Consider the following 19019-nt stretch of genomic DNA (forward strand, 5'->3'; position numbering starts at 1 on the left):
AAGACAAGAGTAATATTGGTTTGCCCCTTAAATTCATGGTTCTGTTTCAAATTTTCTGGCTTATCAGAGGTTAACGGGATCCTAAAGTAATGAAATTCCCTGGGCTTTTAATTTGCTGTACACTATTATGTGATGGATACAAGGTAAGATAAAGTATATTTTTGCATCTTTATTCAAATTAAAACTTGTACAATATATATCATTTCTTAGATTTGCTCTAAGAAATTGTAAATCATCCTCATTATGAGATATACAGCAATGTGATGAGCACATGTTGTGATCATCTCTCATACTTAATTGTGTATCGGTACTTTGTTTTGTTGCTATATTTGACCACATTGCCTATACCTGCACATGGTGCATTACAAAATAAAATGTGTATGCTGCATTTGTATAGTCACTAATGGCCAACCAGAGCACAATAAAGTTTACGTTGGTCATTCAACGTTTGATGGTACATACACTGCAACCATTCCGCATCCACAGTGAAACAGACTGCATCTGAATGTTATGATTAAGAGGCAACAAGGCGAGATTCGAATAATGTACCGGAAGCTCAAAAATACACTCCTGCATTCTCTGAAACTTCTTCTGTAAAATAATCTGTTGTACTGTACATACCATAGTGGTTGATTACACGTGTGTGTCACAAAAGTAATTCTTGATAGTTCGTTAATGTATCAGCAAATTCAGAATATTTTGCGACCTAGTACTCCAATGAAATTTATAGACACTTGCAGGAAACTGTCAGTAAACCCATTTATACGAAACAAACAGTTGATCTTAGTAATGTTAGTGAAGGTTCTCAATGATACCATTACAAATATCTTCATAATAATTCATGTTCACAAAATCCCTCCCCCTCTCCCTGTAGACATTGGGGTTAGTCTGATGGGCCCTTGCGGCACCAATGGTGTGCATACTCTCCCCCTCCCCCACCCCCACCCCACCCCCTTTCGAGAAATTTTAATCTTGATAGTATGATTCATCTACATCTACGTGATTACTCTGGTATTAACAATAAAGTGTCTGACCGAGGGTTCAATGAGCCACTTTCAAGCTGTTTCTTGTTTCCAGGGCTCTCGGGTGTCCAACCGGATGCGATCGTTGAAGTCCCACGATATTTCGGGGAATAACCTTTTCGCCATCATCAGGTGGTTCTGATGGAATTCTTCGCCAAAATATTGTGGGACTTCAACAGTCGCATCCGGCTGGACACCCAAGAGCCCTGGAAACAACACATACGCTGGGAAAGCCTCCGATCACACCTTCAAGCTGTCTCTCTACCGTTCCTCTCTTGAACGGAGCACGGGAAAAACGAGCACTTAAATTTTTCTGTGCGAGCCCTGATTTCTCTTATTTTATCGTGATGATCATTTCTCCCTCTGTAGGTGGATGCCAACAGAATGTTTTCGCAATCAGAGGAGAAAACTGGTGTTTAAAATTTCATGAGAAGATCCCATCACAACCAAATGCCTTTGTTTTAATGATTGCCACTCCAATTCACGTATCGTGGCACTATCTCCACGATAATACAAAACGACCTGCCCTTCTTTGCACTTTTTCGATGTCATCTGTCAGTCCCACCAGATGTGGATCCCACACTGCACATCGATACTCCAGAATAGGATGGACAAGCGTGGTGTAAGCATTCTCTTTAGTAGACCTGTTGCACCTTCTAAGTGTTCTGCTAATGAACCGCAGTCTTTGATTTGCTCTACTCACAACATTGTCTATGTGATCGTTCCAATTTAGGTTATTTGTAATTGTAATCCATAAGTTGGCTGGTTCAAATGGCTCTGAGCACTATGGGACTTAACATCTGTGGTCATCAGTCCCCTAGAACTTAGAACTACTTAAACCTGATTAACCTAAGGACATCACACACATCCATGCCCGAGGCAGGATTCGAACCTGCGACCGTAGCGGTCACGCGGTTCCAGACTGAAGCGCCTAGAACCGCACGGCCACACCGGCCGGCGTAATCCCTAAGTATTTAGTTGAATTTACAGCATTCAGATTTGTATGGTTTATTGCATAATCTAAATTTTGCGGATTTCTTTTAGTACTCGTGCGAACAACGTTACACGTTTCTTCATACAAGGTCAATTTCCACTTTTCGCACCATACAGATATCTTTTCAAAATCATTTTGCAATTCGTTTTGGTCATCTGATAACTTTAAAAGGCGGTAGATGACAGCATCATCTGCAAACAATCTAAGATGGCTACTCAGATTGTCTCCTAGGTCGTTAATATAGATCAGGACTTCAACAGTGTTCCTTGGGGAACACCGGATATTACTTTTGTTGTACTCGATGATTTTCTGTCTATTACTACGAACTGTGACCTTTCTGACAGGAAATCACGAATCCAGTCGCACAACTGAGGCGACATTCTATAGGCATGCAGTTTGATTAGAAGACGCTTGTGACGAACGGTGTCGAAAGCCTTCTGGAAATCTAAAAATATGGAATCAATTTGACATCCCCTGTCGATAGCGCTCATTACTTCATGAGTATAGAGAGCCAGTTGTGTTTCGCAAGAACGATATTTTCTGAATCAGTGTTAACTATGAATCAATAAATCGTTTTCTTCGAGCTAATTCATAACTTTCGAATACAGTATATGTTCCAAAACCCTACTGCAAATCGACGTCAGTGATGTGAGCCTGTAATTCAGCGGATTACTCTTATTTCCCTTTTTGTGTATTGGTATGACTTGAGCAATTTTCTAGTCTTTAGGCACGGAACTTTCTGTGGACGAGCGGCTGTATATAATAGCTAAATATGGAGCTATTGTATCAGCATACTCTGAGAGGAACCTGATTGGTATGCAATCTCGACCGGAAGCCTTGTCTTTATTAAGTGATTTAAGCTGCTTTGTTACGCCGATGATATTTACTTCCATGTTTCTCGTCTTGGCAGTTGTAATTGATTGGAATTCAGGGATATTTACTTCGTCTTATTTGGTGAAGTAGTTTCGAAAAACCGTGTTTAATAACTCTGCTTTAGTGGCACTGTAATCAGTGACTTCACCCTTGTGATCGCGCATTGAAGGTATTGATTGCGTCTTGCCACTGGTGTGCTTTATGTACGACCAGAATCTCTTTGAGTTTTCTGCTAGATTTCGAGACAGATTTTCAATGTGGAAACTATTAAAAGCATCTCGCATTGAAGTACGCTCTCTCTTTCGAACTTCTGCAAAACTATGCCGGTCTTGGTGATTTTGCGTTCTTGTAAATTTGACATGCTTTTTTCGCTGCTCCTGCAACAGCGATCTGACCAGTTTTGTGTACCATGGGGGATCAGTACCATCACTTATTAAGTTATGTGGTATGTATCTCTCAATTGCCGGCCAGAGTGGCCGAGCGGTTCTAGGCGCTGCAGTTTGGAACCGCGCGCTCGCTACGGTCGCAGGTTCGAATCCTGCCTCGGGCATGGATGTGTGTGATGTCCTTAGGTTAGTTAGGTTTAAGTAGTTCTAAGTTCTAGGGGCCTGATGACCTCAGCAGTTAAGTCCCATAGTGCTCAGAGCCATTTTTATCTCTCAATTGCTGTCGATACAATCTCTTTTAAATAATTCCACAACCTTTCTACGTTTACGTGATCAGATCGGAAGGAGTGAAAACTGTCTCCCAAAAATGCGTTAAGAGCATTTTTATATGCATTTTAGAGACATGTTTTTGCGTTTCTTTTTGATGGTTGTAGGTGTTACCGTAGTCAGCCTAGCAGCAACTGCCTTGTGGTTGCTAATCCCTGTATTCGTCACGATACTCACTATTTGCCCAGGATAATTTGTTGCTAAGAGGTCAAGTATGCTTTCGCATCATTTACACTTCGAGTGGGCTCATGAACTAATTGTTCAATATAATTTTCTGGGAAAGCATTATTGACTGAATGCAGTCATTTACCATCTGTATATGTCACCAGTACGAAGCGCCTCTGTCTGAATCAGCAGCAGTGGCACCAGAGGTCAGCTCGGAAGAAGGAGTCTATCATTAAGTATTTACACAGGATAGACACTAGCGTTATATCGTAAGTTCAGCTACCTAGTTGCAACTACTTTTCAAGATCATCCAACTACCCAGTTTCATACATGCAGCTCATTGTAAATAGGAGATTTTTTAAGATTTTTTGGTAAGGTAGAGTATACAATAAAAAATATTTTTGTGCCAATGTCTTTATTAAATTTTACCTATAGATTTATGCACACAGAAACGACTCCTCCTTTCTTTTTGCTCGGTGTACTTTTAATAACATCCGGCTTAACTTTTAACCTGTGTGGGCATTATTATGTGGAAGCAGTAATAACAAATTACAATGTGGTTATTCTTGAAGCAGGCAGCCACACGACCGGCACACATACACAGGCGCCTCACGCTCCACAGCATTTAGAACCCAAATAAAGAGTATCTTAGAACTCATAGTGTACTAGTAAGAACACAGGTCGAGGTAAGTGGATAGAGTGCATGTCAGCAATCTTTCTTCTCCCTATATTCGTATGTATAGAAGTAACACTTTATTAAGTGAATGAGTGACTACAAGTTTACGCCGCAATAGAATATTATAGCTAGGAACAGAATGGATCATGTAATTGTCCGTTTGCAGCACTGTTGAAGTGTACTAAACGCTAACAATCAGTATTTACATTGCGCTCCGCTGTGTTCTGCACCGTTCACTTCTATGCAGTATCAGTTAACAAATAACGTATGGAACAGCTGTGGCATGGTGTAAGTCACCAGAGTGCCGCCATCTTGGCTGTTTAGAGAATAAAATGATACATTACAGCTGCAAGCAATGTCTTCTGTGGTAGTGGAATGTGTCGACATGGACTCCTCCAAATTAATGAACATCCCTCACCTAGTAGGGAGGAAGACGGGACCAACCGACAAATGCTTTGGTTGTAATTATTACTGAATAGCTTGGGCAATGTTGTTAGTAACACTGGCTGCATAAATTACACCGAAAATGATATGATTCTTTGCCAGAAGAATTTAAATGAGCTTACACCAACACAGAAACGATTTGCAAAAACATTACACTAGCTAAAATGTGTGGTCAAGTGGACTGTCAGAAGTGAATAAAAAAAATACGGTCAGTAATGTTAAAGAAGGAGATGCGTGGTTAATTTAAGTATTATCCATGTAGTAAATTCTCCAAGTTCGTCACTGTGAGACATGGTGTCAAGGCAAAGCTACCGTTTCTCCTGTATGGGAAAGACAATGTGATGACAAGACAAATATTGGAAGACATCGGCGCGGAAGCGTTGAATATCATTTCAGACAAATATAGACATTCTGTGACTGCAACATATAATGTGGAATTGGCCGACGTTCTAGTGCAAGAGCTGGCTACAGTGTTGGAGCAGATTTGTGTATATGACCTTTAAAGCATTTCATATCATTACTTCTTTTTGTGCTCTAATTTCTATTCTCATAATTCATAAGGTAATGATGCATAATAAGAAAAGTGTGACGCATTTGTAAAAAGCCAATGGGTGATAAACGTATTTCAAAAATGTGCAAAGACTATATTTAACACAGCAAAACTTACAGAAGTTGTAAAGGTCTGAATACAAAGCCACAAAGAATAAATGAAGGAGCGATGCTCTTTTAACTTCTTCCTGTAAAATCATCTATTTCTTGTGAAATTTAAAATTTTCACAGCAAAGTACATGTTCGAAGAGATTTCGGGATTGAAACGTTTCGCCGTAAACTTCACTCCACGGTATTTCGACTGAACACTCGCCAGTCATCTTCAGGTGAGCCATCAACGACTGATGAAGACGTTCTACGCTCTCCCTATATAGCGTGCTGATAGTATTGCCTCACATGCGTCAGTCACGATGACAGATACACCACACCTCCAGGCAGCAGCGCCATCTCTGGTGGATCTGCGAAGATCAGCTGTCTTCGACATTGCCACTCGCTGCAGCCACTGGGGTATTCTGGCGTCTTCGTCTGGACAAATTTCGGAGATGACGGAATTCCACGCATTATCCAGCTGGTAGTCGCTGTGAAGGTTCATTAGATTTTACACGATGTTTACTTCAACGAATTCATTTATAATGGAGTCCCAAAAAGATGTTGCTGTGGCCAAAATTAATGTTTTGTCATACTCCATTGAATGTCTGTTGGGCACACAATGTTCAACAATTGCAGACTTGCAGGGTTGCAAAAGGCGAGTGTAGCGTTGGTGTTGTGTGTAACATTCTTCCACTGTGCATGTGGTTTATCCTATATAGGCCATACCAGACAGGCAAGGTATTTTGTAAATTCCAGTCTCCCACAATAACAAATTAACCTTCACCAATCTCAGAAGGTCTGACACTTTAGATGGTGCGCGGAAAATCACTTTCACCTGAAAATTACTAAGGATTCCTGCTATTTTGAAGGAAATGTTGTAAGTCCACTCATACTGATTTGTACCTACACTCATCAAATTTCCATCACACATCCCAAACAATGAGTGTGCTTAAAACCCTGTACATAGAGCCTATACAGTGTCAGATGCAGATAGTTTTCCTAAACAGCTTGCACATTTAAAGACAGTGTCCAGATGCAATGGATACTCTACTGGCAAATCAACAGAGCATTCTCACTGAAAACCAAGAACTGGGAAGTGGATAAAGAGGAGAATGTGCCAGCAAAGTTCCTAGTTTTTCTTAACTTCGCTGGAAATATTTCTACTGTGAATTAATTTACAAGAAAAGAACACTAGATACAAATACGTCCAGTACAGAGAATCTGCACATGGATACTAAATTTGAACAGATTTCACGAAAAGGGACAGTGCTTTGTTTCTTTACACGTCGTTTAAACACAATTTCCAGAAGAGAGTACTACTGTTAACGTAATTTAGACCAGAAACAGGTTAAGGGGCTCCAGAAAGGCTCAAAATCATGAAAAGTTCAATTATTACTTTTTTGCGTTTTCTGAATCTGCAGACTATTACCTTTTAATAGATATATAATTTATTCAATTCCGAAGACTACAACTATTTTTAAATTTTTTTTGAAATGTGTTCTACATGGGCGTGACCCACTGTGGCGCTGTTAAACTGCTGTCAAATGGTGTTATTATTAACGTCCATGTTCATCAGGTACATTTTAGTGATGTGAGATAAAGTATGTGTTGTGGCTAACCTGTGATGGTTCAATATATATCGCTGGTGTGATTGTCGATTGTTTCATGTTTATTTACTCTGTCGTTATCTCGAAAATATTCGTAATTAAATCTGTTTCTTGAGTCTCTGTTTTGTTGAAGTATAATAATGAGTAAAAGTAAAGTTATTAGAAATCCTCTGAATGCTTTTAAGAAAAGGAGAAATGTTGGAAAGCCAAAGGTATGTGTTATTACTGTAAACAATAAAGACGATAACCAAGTGAGTGAACCTAACCTCTCAAGTACACCTGCCCATAGCAGTCAAAGTGGGAAAGAAAATACTTCACAGAAGAAGCTTGGTTCAATGAGTGAAAACTATGAATGTTTTATGGGCGAATCGGATGTGAATGAAATATTTGATATGTCGGTTCTCAAAGGAATTTTTTCAAACTGTGTAAGATGTATTCATTGTAGTGAAGTTGGTCTGGAACTCTCCATAATAAAGCACGTAGGACTTGCTAGTGAAATACAACTGAAATGTGATAAGTGTTCATACATGACCACCTTTTGGAACAGTGTTGCAATAACTGCAACTGAAGAAAATGGTAGCAAAATCTACGAACACAACATTAGATTTGTTTATTCCTTGCATTCAGTTGGTAAGGTTGCTACTGCAGGTGCAATTTTCTGTGGCATCATGAATCTTCCAAATCCCCCAACCAAGTTTACGACCTATAGTAAATTAATAGGGTCTAAAGTAGAAGATGTCTGTATAGAATCTATGAAGAACGCTGTGGAAGAGGCAGTAATGGAAAATAATTGTAACCGAGATTTAACTGCAGCGTTCGATGGTACCTGGCATAAACGGGGACACACATCTCTTCATGGTGTAGTATCTGCCACCAGTATGTATACAGGGAAAGTTTTAGATGTAGCAGTAATATCAAAGTATTGTAGATGTCCACAAAAATATAAAGGTACACATGAAAATAATTGCAAAGCTAACTATAGTGGCAGTAGTGGAGGAATGGAAGTGGCTGGTGTTGCCAGAATATTCCAGCGTTCTGAGGCATGTGATAAAGTGCGATATGTTAATTACCTTGGTGACGGTGATTCTAAAAGTTTCAAACATGTTCAAGGACTGAAGCCCTATGGTGATGATGTTGTAGTGCAGAAATTTGAGTGTATTGGACACGTACAGAAGCGAATGGGAACAAGACTTCGGCGACTGAAAGCTTCGTACAAAAAACAAAAACTCAGTGATGGTAAAGGGTTGGATGGGAAGGGAAGGTTAACTGACAGTGTAATTGACAAAATACAGAACTATTATGGAATGGCTATTAGGCAAAATACACAAAGTGTCGATGAAATGAAGAAGGCTGTTTGGGCTCTTTTTTTTTTCATACTTCTTTAACAATCCCCAACATAGCTTGTGTCCCAAAGAAGAAGACAGTTGGTGTAAATATAACAAAGGATTGCTAACTGGTGAAGTGTACACTCATAAGCACAGTCTGCCTCATGCAATAATGGAGGTGATAAAACCTATTTTCAGAGACTTAGCAGCACCTGAACTGTTGAAAAAGTGTATTCACGGAAAAACTCAAAACCCCAATGAAAGTGTAAATAGTGTTATATGGTCGAGAATCCCCAAGACTGTATTTGTTGGAATAGAAACACTTCACTTTGGTGTGTATGATGCTGTTGCGACTTTCAATGATGGCAACATTGTAAAGTGCAAGGTATTTAGAAATATGGGAATGAAGATAGGTTGTAACATGGTATGAGCAATGCTTGCTTTAGACAAGGAACGCCTTCAGGCTGCAGACAGGGCTGTAAAGAGTCTAGAAATACAAGCAAGAGTAAACAGGAGGAGGAACAAGAGGAAGCTGGAGGAGGAGTTTGCAGAGGATGAAGATAATCCATCCTATGGACCTGGAATGCACTAAAAAGTTAATCCAATCTTTGTCGCTCGATTCCCAAAACTTTTATTTTCTCATACTAATTACATGTTTTCTAAGGATCTTCCAAACATATTTGTTTCAAACTTTCAGTAGATGTTACACAGTACCTTCTGCATAATTTAACACAGCCTTTTTCCAAAAAACTGTATATTTTTGAATATATAAATAAAAAATTGCAAAAAAATGTTGTGAATGTTTATTACAATTGAAAAAAAATCATCTTTAATAACTGAACTAAAATTTTGTAAAATCCCTGTGTTAAGTTGTAGCCCATATTCCAATAAATAATCTGTAAAAAGTTCAACTTCCTACCTCAAATACTTTGTGAGGAAAGATGTAATTTATAAGCGTTATTTTAACATTGCAAGTATAGGGCGTTCCGGAGCCCCTTAACTGACTAAGCTCTATTGTGCTGGATGGTTTTCCACAGTGCAGTCTACAAGTATTTGTCTATGTGCCACCTTCCACACATTATCGACAGAAGTTCTACCATGTCATCTCAGTTTGATTTTCCTGAGGGAATGCACCAGCATGACACCAAATTTAGAGGGAGGTCCATCAAGAGAACACTTTTCTATCACATACCAAGTGGCATATCAAGTCTTACAAAGCGGTCCGCCTACAACAGAAATTCACCTTTCAATATCCAGTACCCCACTTTTTGACTTAGAAATCACTTTCTGAACTCATCCTTGCTGTATTTGATTATAAGTTACACGAGATCCTTTCTAAAGTTACCACATGCAAAATATTATCACACACACACGTGTTATAGCAGTAGAGCTTAATATATTCCACCTGAAAGAGACCATAATTTACAGACCTTTTGTGACCTCGCTCGGCACCAGTGAGATCATGGACTCACCCAAAGCTTCACACGTAAAATCGGTCTTAATCAACAACATGTTTACTTATTTCACATGTGGATTTTATTGCAATTGAAGCTAACAATCTCCACCTGTGAGACATCATAATTTACAATCCTTTTGTGCCATTGTTCAGCGTGATTGTGAGCATGATCTAACATAAAGTTTTTCATGAAAATGAACTTAAGATTTAACATCCATAATTTTTCCACACACACATGTTTTAAATCCCACTATTACTTAACATGCTAATTCCTACCAATGGTTCACTGAAGGTGGATCGAGGTATCTCACTGTACCTTGGGTTGTGCATTGCAACCAAGTCGCCTATCATTAGCTGCTACGCCTTGAATGCTGGAAACACAGCTGACCATTACTCTCCTTTGTGCGCCATGGACGTCTGTCAAACCTGGCTTCCTTCCAAAGTGCTGTTTGTCTTACCAACCTAATTCACCATGAATTGACCAGCGAATAGTTTCCTGTGGCACCTGTCAGCCTCTTTGGAGCAGTGCTCCACTCACTTTTGGCACACCTCCATAGGAGGTGCTACAGCCTACCACCAGAGATGTCTTTGCTATGCAGAGTATCCCAAACACCACAGACACTGTGGTTACAAGGAGTACTACAGGAGAATGAAGTTGGCTATACCTTATTAAAAAATAATTGGATAGATGACAACTTTTCCCTTCCTCGAATTTGTTTATATTCTCAAACTGTCAGAATTAGTCAGGAGGTACACTAAATGTAACATAAAGTAATGAGAGAGATCCACCAGGTGTCTCTCAGTATTTATGAATGTATTTTAATTTCTATCAACAGATACAGAATTTTGATGGAAGTATAATTAAAAAATTTAAATCAAAGTGAGACCAATGTTTTAATTAGCAAATAAGTCTATTTTAGCCACATCAAACATGCATGTTCCATGATATGTACACATATCCAAGTACAAATTTTAAACTCCAGACCCCTCACCAACTTTTTGTTTTGCATACTGGGTGAGCTATTTCACTCATTTTGGTAAGTTTCAAACGTTTCTTGTTTATTTTCATAGTATAATACTATAATAATTCAAAGCATATCCATTAGTAACAGAGACAAGTGTTTAAAACGATTTTTGTGTTGGGTATGTTTTACTTTACCTTCAAATAAAAATGTAAAATATACAAAAAGTTTAATTAATTGAATATACAGTAGAATTTTTATATTTGATACTTCATGCCTTTCATAATTTCAAAGCTATTTTTGCCTTTTAGAGCATTAGGAAAACATTGCAGTCAAAAATGTTCACTTGTTGGTTATTTTCAATCGGTTTACACTTTCATGTTTGTTTACCTGAGAAGGCAGTTGGCTGGCTGAGCTACTGTCAGTCAGATTCTGCTATGAGGTACTGTAGAAGCCCAGCGATTGAAAGAAAGTTCTGACAAGGCAAGGTTACAGCACGAAATTTGTGTGGGGGTGAACATGCAAAAGTTTGTTTTGTTGTATTTTGTTTTGTATTGTGGCTTGTCATTACTCATAAGTACCGCCCAGAAATCATTCGAGCTGAATAGCCTACTCCTTGTTAATTGTTATTTCGTGGTTGCGTGGTAAGTTACAAATTTGTATCGTACCACAAAGTTCTAAGAGTGCTGTTATAATGGAAATAAATGACGGGCCCATTCCGAAAAAAGTCCTAATCTGCTTCATCGAGTTATCAAAAACCAAAGTGCAAGGCTGGAAAAGGCAATGACAGTACTCACTGGCACTCAAAAAGTCCATTTACGTTATAACACTGAGAGTAGCTGAAAACAGTAGAAGATAATTACAGTCACTTATAATCTACAGGCAGGACAGTGGGAGAAGCAAATGAAATAGGAAATTAAGAAAGGATTCACCCAGCTGGAGAAGCACTAATTACCAGATAGTGTGTTCAATAAACTTCATTGAACCCCTACTTATCAATTTACTTAAGATTCATCTGACACTCTACTTTCCAACCTAGTCTGTGGTTGTTGGTTGATATCCTACTTTCGTTTTCCAAATCAATTGCACATACAACAAAATCTTTGAACATTTTACAATTACAAATACCATTCCATATACGGTATTCACACTGAAAGTATCTTTTGCGCAACGGTTACTCTACTGTCAATTTCGAAAATTTTTTGTATATTTACTAAAGGAAATTTGGTAACAGTTTCATTTACTTTGACAGCTTCTAGTTTTTCAGCCTCTTAATCCCCTGAATGAGATTTTCACTCTGCAGCGGATTGTGCGCTGCTATGAAACTTCCTGGCAGATTAAAACTGTGTGCTGGACCGAGATTCGACCTCGGGACCTTTGCCTTTCGCGGGCAAGAGCTCCACCAACTAAGCTACCCAAGCACGACTTACAATCCGTCCTCACAGCTTAACTTCTGCCAGTACCTCGTCTCCTACGTTCCAAATTTTACAGAAGCTCTTCTGTGAACCTTGCAAAACTTAATACCCTGCCTGCATGTGCGCTCTTTCAACCCTGTTTACATGTCTCATCTAGCTGTGATTGATTTATTTTAGTGTCAGTTTTGAAAATTTTACATTCGTCTGTAACATGTTGATCTGTCTGTAGCAATACTTGCATTTACAGTTCCTTCACTTTCTTTCACTTTCCTTACAGTCATTCTCTAACTGCTCTGTTTGGTACATCATTTCATTATTATTATTACCAGAATATGATTGTCCTACTACCATCTCTGATTTACTCTGACAGGAATGACCAACAAGGGTCATCTGCTAGTTAAAATTGTTTTATGATTTCCTCTCCTCTGTACACCATATCAGTTCTGAAAATTTAGATTACAAATTTTATTTTACATATCATATTTCGCTTCCTAATCAAACTTCCTAAACAAACTGAATCTATGTTACCATCTATTTTGCGATGAAATAAATTCATTTTTGGAAGCAATTCAATTCTTAAGTCATGAAGACAATTGCTCCAATCATATTCTAATTTACTACTGTCAGTGCTAGTTAGATCCAATTCTATATTTAAACCTTTGATATCCCTTTTAAGATCATTAACCCTTTTGTGATTGGTTTCTTTCGTTTATGTGCTGAAACTGTCGATGTCACTGCTAAATGTGTCTAATTTTTTATTTAAACATGTCACTTTTAATATTATTAAGTACCTTTTCCACAAATTTTTGTATTATTATAAGACTACCATCATGGCCAGACTCTTGTCCATATATATAATACCAATTAATTCAAATTCTTCATTGCTCTACGTACGATTCTGAACTTTCTTGTCATGCATTTTAGCCTTCGCTGTTAGACATATAACAAAATAAACTCTTTTATCTTCCTGTTAGTTCTGTTTGTGTTGATTTCTATCTTTGAAGTTTTTGTATCTCTAAGTTCATCAAGTTAATATGCTTACGTTTAACAGGGCCCCAACTGTTTTTGCCTATTGAATACAGTGACCACCTCAAAAGCTTCCTACTGGCTGACACCTCTCCAACATGGGGCAGACATCCCTGGTTTTCCATTGGCTCCCCTCTGGCTTGTGTTCTATTCATCGAATTCCAATTTCTGCCACTATTTGTAGGAACTGACCATTCAGTCTCACCTTTTTCTTACGTCGCCTCTTTGTATAATATTCTACTAGTTAGACTGTCTTCATTTCTTTAAAAAACATAAGTTCTTTTACTGTACACATCATCGTCAGTCCAGGACAACAAATGTAGCTAATCGGCCTGGAAGTCCACCTTGAACCTCTCATAACAAGTCTTCTTTAAATCGATCTCCTGCTATTAATCGAGTTGATAAACATTTGATAAGGAAAATACACAACACAGTAGCACATTCATTGACACATAATGTTCTCTTTTGTATGATCATTGTAGCGAGCAGTAGTCTCAGTATTGAAAACAGATCAGTAAGATGCATCAATTAGCAAACATTCACTAAGTTCACTAGTGACAAATTAATTATCCAACTCTCAGAAACACAGAGGCTTCACATGCTAACAGTTTGGCACTACCTGAATCCCTCCAATGTTTATGCTCCTTACACCAAGGGAGGCGTCGTTTGGCATTTACCGGCGTGATGTGTAGCTTATGAACAGTCGCTCGACCATGATATCCAAGTTTTTCTCACCTCCCCCCTAACTCTCATAGTACTTGCAGTGGACTCTGATGCAGTTTGGAATTCCTGTGTGATGGTCTGGATAGATGTCTGCCTATTACACATTATGACCCTCTTCAACTGTCGGCGCTCTCTATCAGTCAACATACGAAGTCAGTGTGTACACTTTTGTGTTGTAAATGTCCCTTCACGTTGCCACACCATTGTCACATCGGAAACAGTGGACCTCGGGATGTTTAGGAGTGTGGAAATCTCGTGTATGGACGTTTGACACAAGTGACACCCACTCACCTGATCACGTTCGAAGTCCATGAGTCCTGCGGAGCGCCACAGTCTGCTCTCTCAAGATGTCTAATGACTACTGAGGTCGCTGATGTGGAGTACCTGGTAGTAGGTGGCAGCACAATGTACCTAATATGAAAAAAGTATGTTTTGGGGGGTGTCCGGATACTTTCGATCACATAGTGTAGTAGTTGCTATTTCCATTACTGGTTACTGGCTGACTGAGACTTTATGCAGCGTGCCTATTTATAGACACACATAATATGGAAAGTCGAAATTTGACAAGATACTACACTATTAAGGGCAATTGACACTGGCTCTCATGTCACGACATCATCATGTAAGGGTTTATTCACACTGTCTGCCACGCCGGCCGCGGTGATCTATCGGTTCTGGCGCTGCAGTCCGGAACCGCGGGACTGCTACGGTCGCAGGTTCGAATCCTGCCTCGGGCATTGGTGTGTGTGATGTCCTTAGGTTAGTTAGGTTTAAGTAGTTCTAAGTTCTAGGGGACTTATGACCTAAGATGTTGAGTCCCATAGTGCTCAGAGCCATTTGAACCATTTTTTTGTCTGCCACGTCACATCACATCAGTTTGCTCAGTACTGAAAGGTGAAAGTGAGGTTATGCATTATTATCCATGATACAAAAAGTCGATGTATAGTATCTGAACTAAGGAACTACCAAAAAACGCTGTTAAAGCTCAATAGTGATCTTCTTCAAACAATGTTCTTGATCGGTTTTGTACGGTAAAGTGCTGAGAAGTGAGAAAACGTTTCAGACCTTCAATATTTGTTTGCTTGGGAAACACTATTGATCCAAACACATAAACCAAACTTTATATGGAAAAAATAGAGCCTCTTTACTTTATCTAGTATTTTCTCCTTATGCAATTAATAAAATCATAAACAACTTATAATTTTAATTAATATTGTGCTTATACTAATTGCTGGTGAGGAGGAAATTTGGTTATTATTATTTTATAGATGATCTATTCATAAGCAGCCATATCACATCCATCACAGGCACTCAAGAAAGTTATAATTAAGCTTTACTTGTTTAATCAGAATCGGACGATGACTCTCCATGTCCGCAGTCTCAATGATTCGAAGCGATCTGCAATTCTGTGTAAATAAAATGTCCTGGTTTTCTTGCGTTGCGTAGTCAGTTGGGAAACCTCAGATCAAGCGGAAAGTTTGCTTTGATAGAGTTTAATTATCTGATGAAATAATGGAGCTCTTGGATCTAATAATTGCAGGTTCGTTTCCAATTCATCAGAAGTTCCCTTCTGATTACCAACGAAACGACACCTCCATGCAAATTTCCAATTAGAGAATACATATATAATTAATTTCCTTACACACCTGTGATGTAAATGCTCAGTATATATTCTCTTGATTAGTATACAATATATTTCCAATCTCTTTCTTCCAGTAATCTCTATAGCAGGATCACAATCATTCAATGCAGCTATTCACCATGGAGAAAATCCTAGAAGTCCTCTCAACTCACACCAGAGAGAATATTACAAGAGTAATTATGCACTCATGGAATAGTAATAGTACCGTACTACTCTTCGCATCGATTATGCAAGTATATAGATGGTCAAGTAGGAAACGTAATTCACTCATAGAATTGTGCAGGGATAATTAGTAGAATATAAAGAGATATTACAATTGCCCCTCACAGCTTTATTCAAAAGAGAAATATTTTGAAGATTAGTTTTTTAGAAATCTACCATAGAGTGTATGGGTAACATGTTAAGACTGTATGTTACCAGAATACCTAGGCTGTGACTTTTACATGCACCGCGGTACATCCGCATCCCACATACATAACCAGGGAAGATATAAATCAGTATGATTGCAGAAAAGGTCTACCCATTTGGGAGCTGGCCTTCACAGGGAAACCCTGGAGAACCCGGTAGAATGGAAGAATAGACCCCAGCTCAGGTACTAAATACGATAGGAAAGCCTAAACAAAGTGATTCTGAAACTTATAAAAACTTGATAGATGAGGTAGATAGAAAAGTGCCTTATAGCCAAAAAAAATCTTTACAACAGTGTTTCAAAAAATTTTTTTTAAATTTCTTCTTTCGATGGTGTAGGCGGAGATCTCGTAAGGGAGCTGATGAAACAGGAACACTGGATACGGACAGCGGGTAGGCGACGTACAGCATTTGGTGGTGGTGGTACGGAGGACAGGCTATGACTAGCGGTACAGGAAAGAAGCTGGTAATGTGCCGAAGAAACAGCAAGATGGTCTTAGGAACAGATGGTCAGGGACGTGAACATGGAACAGTTTTAAAGTAGAATGAGAAAAGGTTCTGACTGCATAAATCCCTGGAATAGAGTGGATTAAGGCTCTGAAGTCCATATTTCATCGCTGAATTCGAAGTTAAATTGATTCATTTACTCTTCCATCTGTACTAGACTGGAATATCCATCAGTCCTGAAAATCGCGAATTTTATTGTCGTCCTCAATTCTGAAGTTGTTCAGAATCACAACTGCAGATCATCCAAAGTATGGCAAAAGAAACTGTTAATTTAATTTTGCTGTAGCACATACTGAATGTATTCCTCCCAAAAATTTTCTTAATCTAATCTTTGATTTGATATAGTTCAGGTGGAAGTAAGGCACTGAAACTGTCCGAATTTTCTTTTCAAGTACGAAATTACGGATAAAATTCAAGTTCATACATGAAGAAAATTTTAAAATATAGGCATGTGACATCGAATACACATAAAATTATATTCTTCCAGTACAAATATCTAAAAATTTTGATCTTTGTTACTATCGTTATTTGACCTGCAAATCCACTGGCAATTAAATAGCATTAATGGTAATGTATGCTCATTTGGCTCATCATCCACTCACAGAATCTTTGTCATTCTCTCATGAACATTAATGGAAAACATATTTTCAACTATCATGTTAATAATATGAAAACGCAAGAAACCCAACTCTTAAAAATTCAATTAAAACTATTAAATTAATTCAACTGAAAAAGAATGCATAATGAGAACTTTTAAATATAGCAAATTTTCTCTCGCACGACCAGTGAGTGTCTTTAACTGTTCGTGATATAATTGACTGTAGTTTCACTTCACACTTCACTTGTTTTTACCGCGAACAACACACATCCTGCCTTCAACGTACTTCCATACATAATTACTACATTTAAAGTTTCACACGCCATGTTCATATGATTGTTATGTCTTGAGAGAATATAGGTGCACTTTAACTACACATTAACACTCCTTATGGCTGTTACTTATAGTCAATACATACACACACTAGCAAATGCTACAATCTGATACCTATTCTAAAGATTATACTAAACTATCACAGGAGTAATCTCACTGTCTCTTAACCTATCAACCACATAAACATATATATATATTAACTCAAATAAGAATAAAAATCCGTTCTTGATTCTTCTTTAAGTCCGGTGACGATGTTGGTCTTTAATGTCTCGAAACGCTAGTTCACATTCTTCGGTCCATTGCCATGGCACATCCTTCCGCAGAAGTCGGTTTAATACTTCGGAATTCATGGTTTGATTCTTTATGAAACGACGGAACAACGACGCCATTCCTATGAATCCCTTCAGTTGTCTCTTATTCCGTGGAGATGGAAAATTTCTAATTGCACTTATCTTCTTCTCAGTCGGCAGAATGCCTTTTGCATCAATCATATGCCCCAAGAACTTAATCCGTGGTAACGCAAAGTGAGACTTCTGTAGGTTTACTGCAGTTCCTGTCTTCTATAATTAAGCTTAATTTGTTTAATCAGAATCGGACAATGACTCTCCATGTCCGCAGTCTCAATGATTCGAAGCGATCTGCAATCCTGTGTAAATAAAATGTCCTGGTTTTCTTGTGTTGTGTAGTCAGTTGGGAAAACTCAGATCAAGTGGAAAGTTTGCTTTGATAGAGTTTAATTATCTGATGAAATAATGGAGCTCTTGGATCTAATAATTGCAGGTTCGTTTCCAATTCATCAGAAGTTCCCTTCTGATTACCAACGAAACGACACCTCCATGCAAATTTCCAATTAGAGAATACATATATAATTAATTTCCTTACACACCTGTGATGTAAATGCTCAGTATATATTCTCTTGATTAACATACAATATATTTCCAATCTCTTTCTTCCAGTAATCTCGATAGCAGAATCACAATTGTTCAATGCGGCTATTCGGCACGTAGAAAATCCTAGAAGTCCTCTCAACACACGCCAGAGAGAATATTACAAAGAGTTATTATGCACTCATGGAATAGTAATAGTACTGTACTACTTTTCGCATCGATTCTGCGAGTATATACACTCCTAGAAATGGAAAAAAGAACACATTGACACCGGTGTGTCAGACCCACCATACTTGCTCCGGACACTGCGAGAGGGCTGTACAAGCAATGATCACACGCATGGCACAGCGGACACACCAGGAACCGCGGTGTTGGCCGTCGAATGGCGCTAGCTGCGCAGCATTTGTGCACCGCCGCCGTCAGTGTCAGCCAGTTTGCCGTGGCATACGGAGCTCCATCGCAGTCTTTAACACTGGTAGCATGCCGCGACAGCGTGGACGTGAACCGTATGTGCAGTTGACGGACTTTGAGCGAGGGCGTATAGTGGGCATGCGGGAGGCCGGGTGGACGTACCGCCGAATTGCTCAACACGTGGGGCGTGAGG

This window comes from Schistocerca nitens, unplaced genomic scaffold (genome assembly GCF_023898315.1).
Source record: "Schistocerca nitens isolate TAMUIC-IGC-003100 unplaced genomic scaffold, iqSchNite1.1 HiC_scaffold_376, whole genome shotgun sequence".
NCBI lineage: Eukaryota > Metazoa > Arthropoda > Insecta > Orthoptera > Acrididae > Schistocerca > Schistocerca nitens.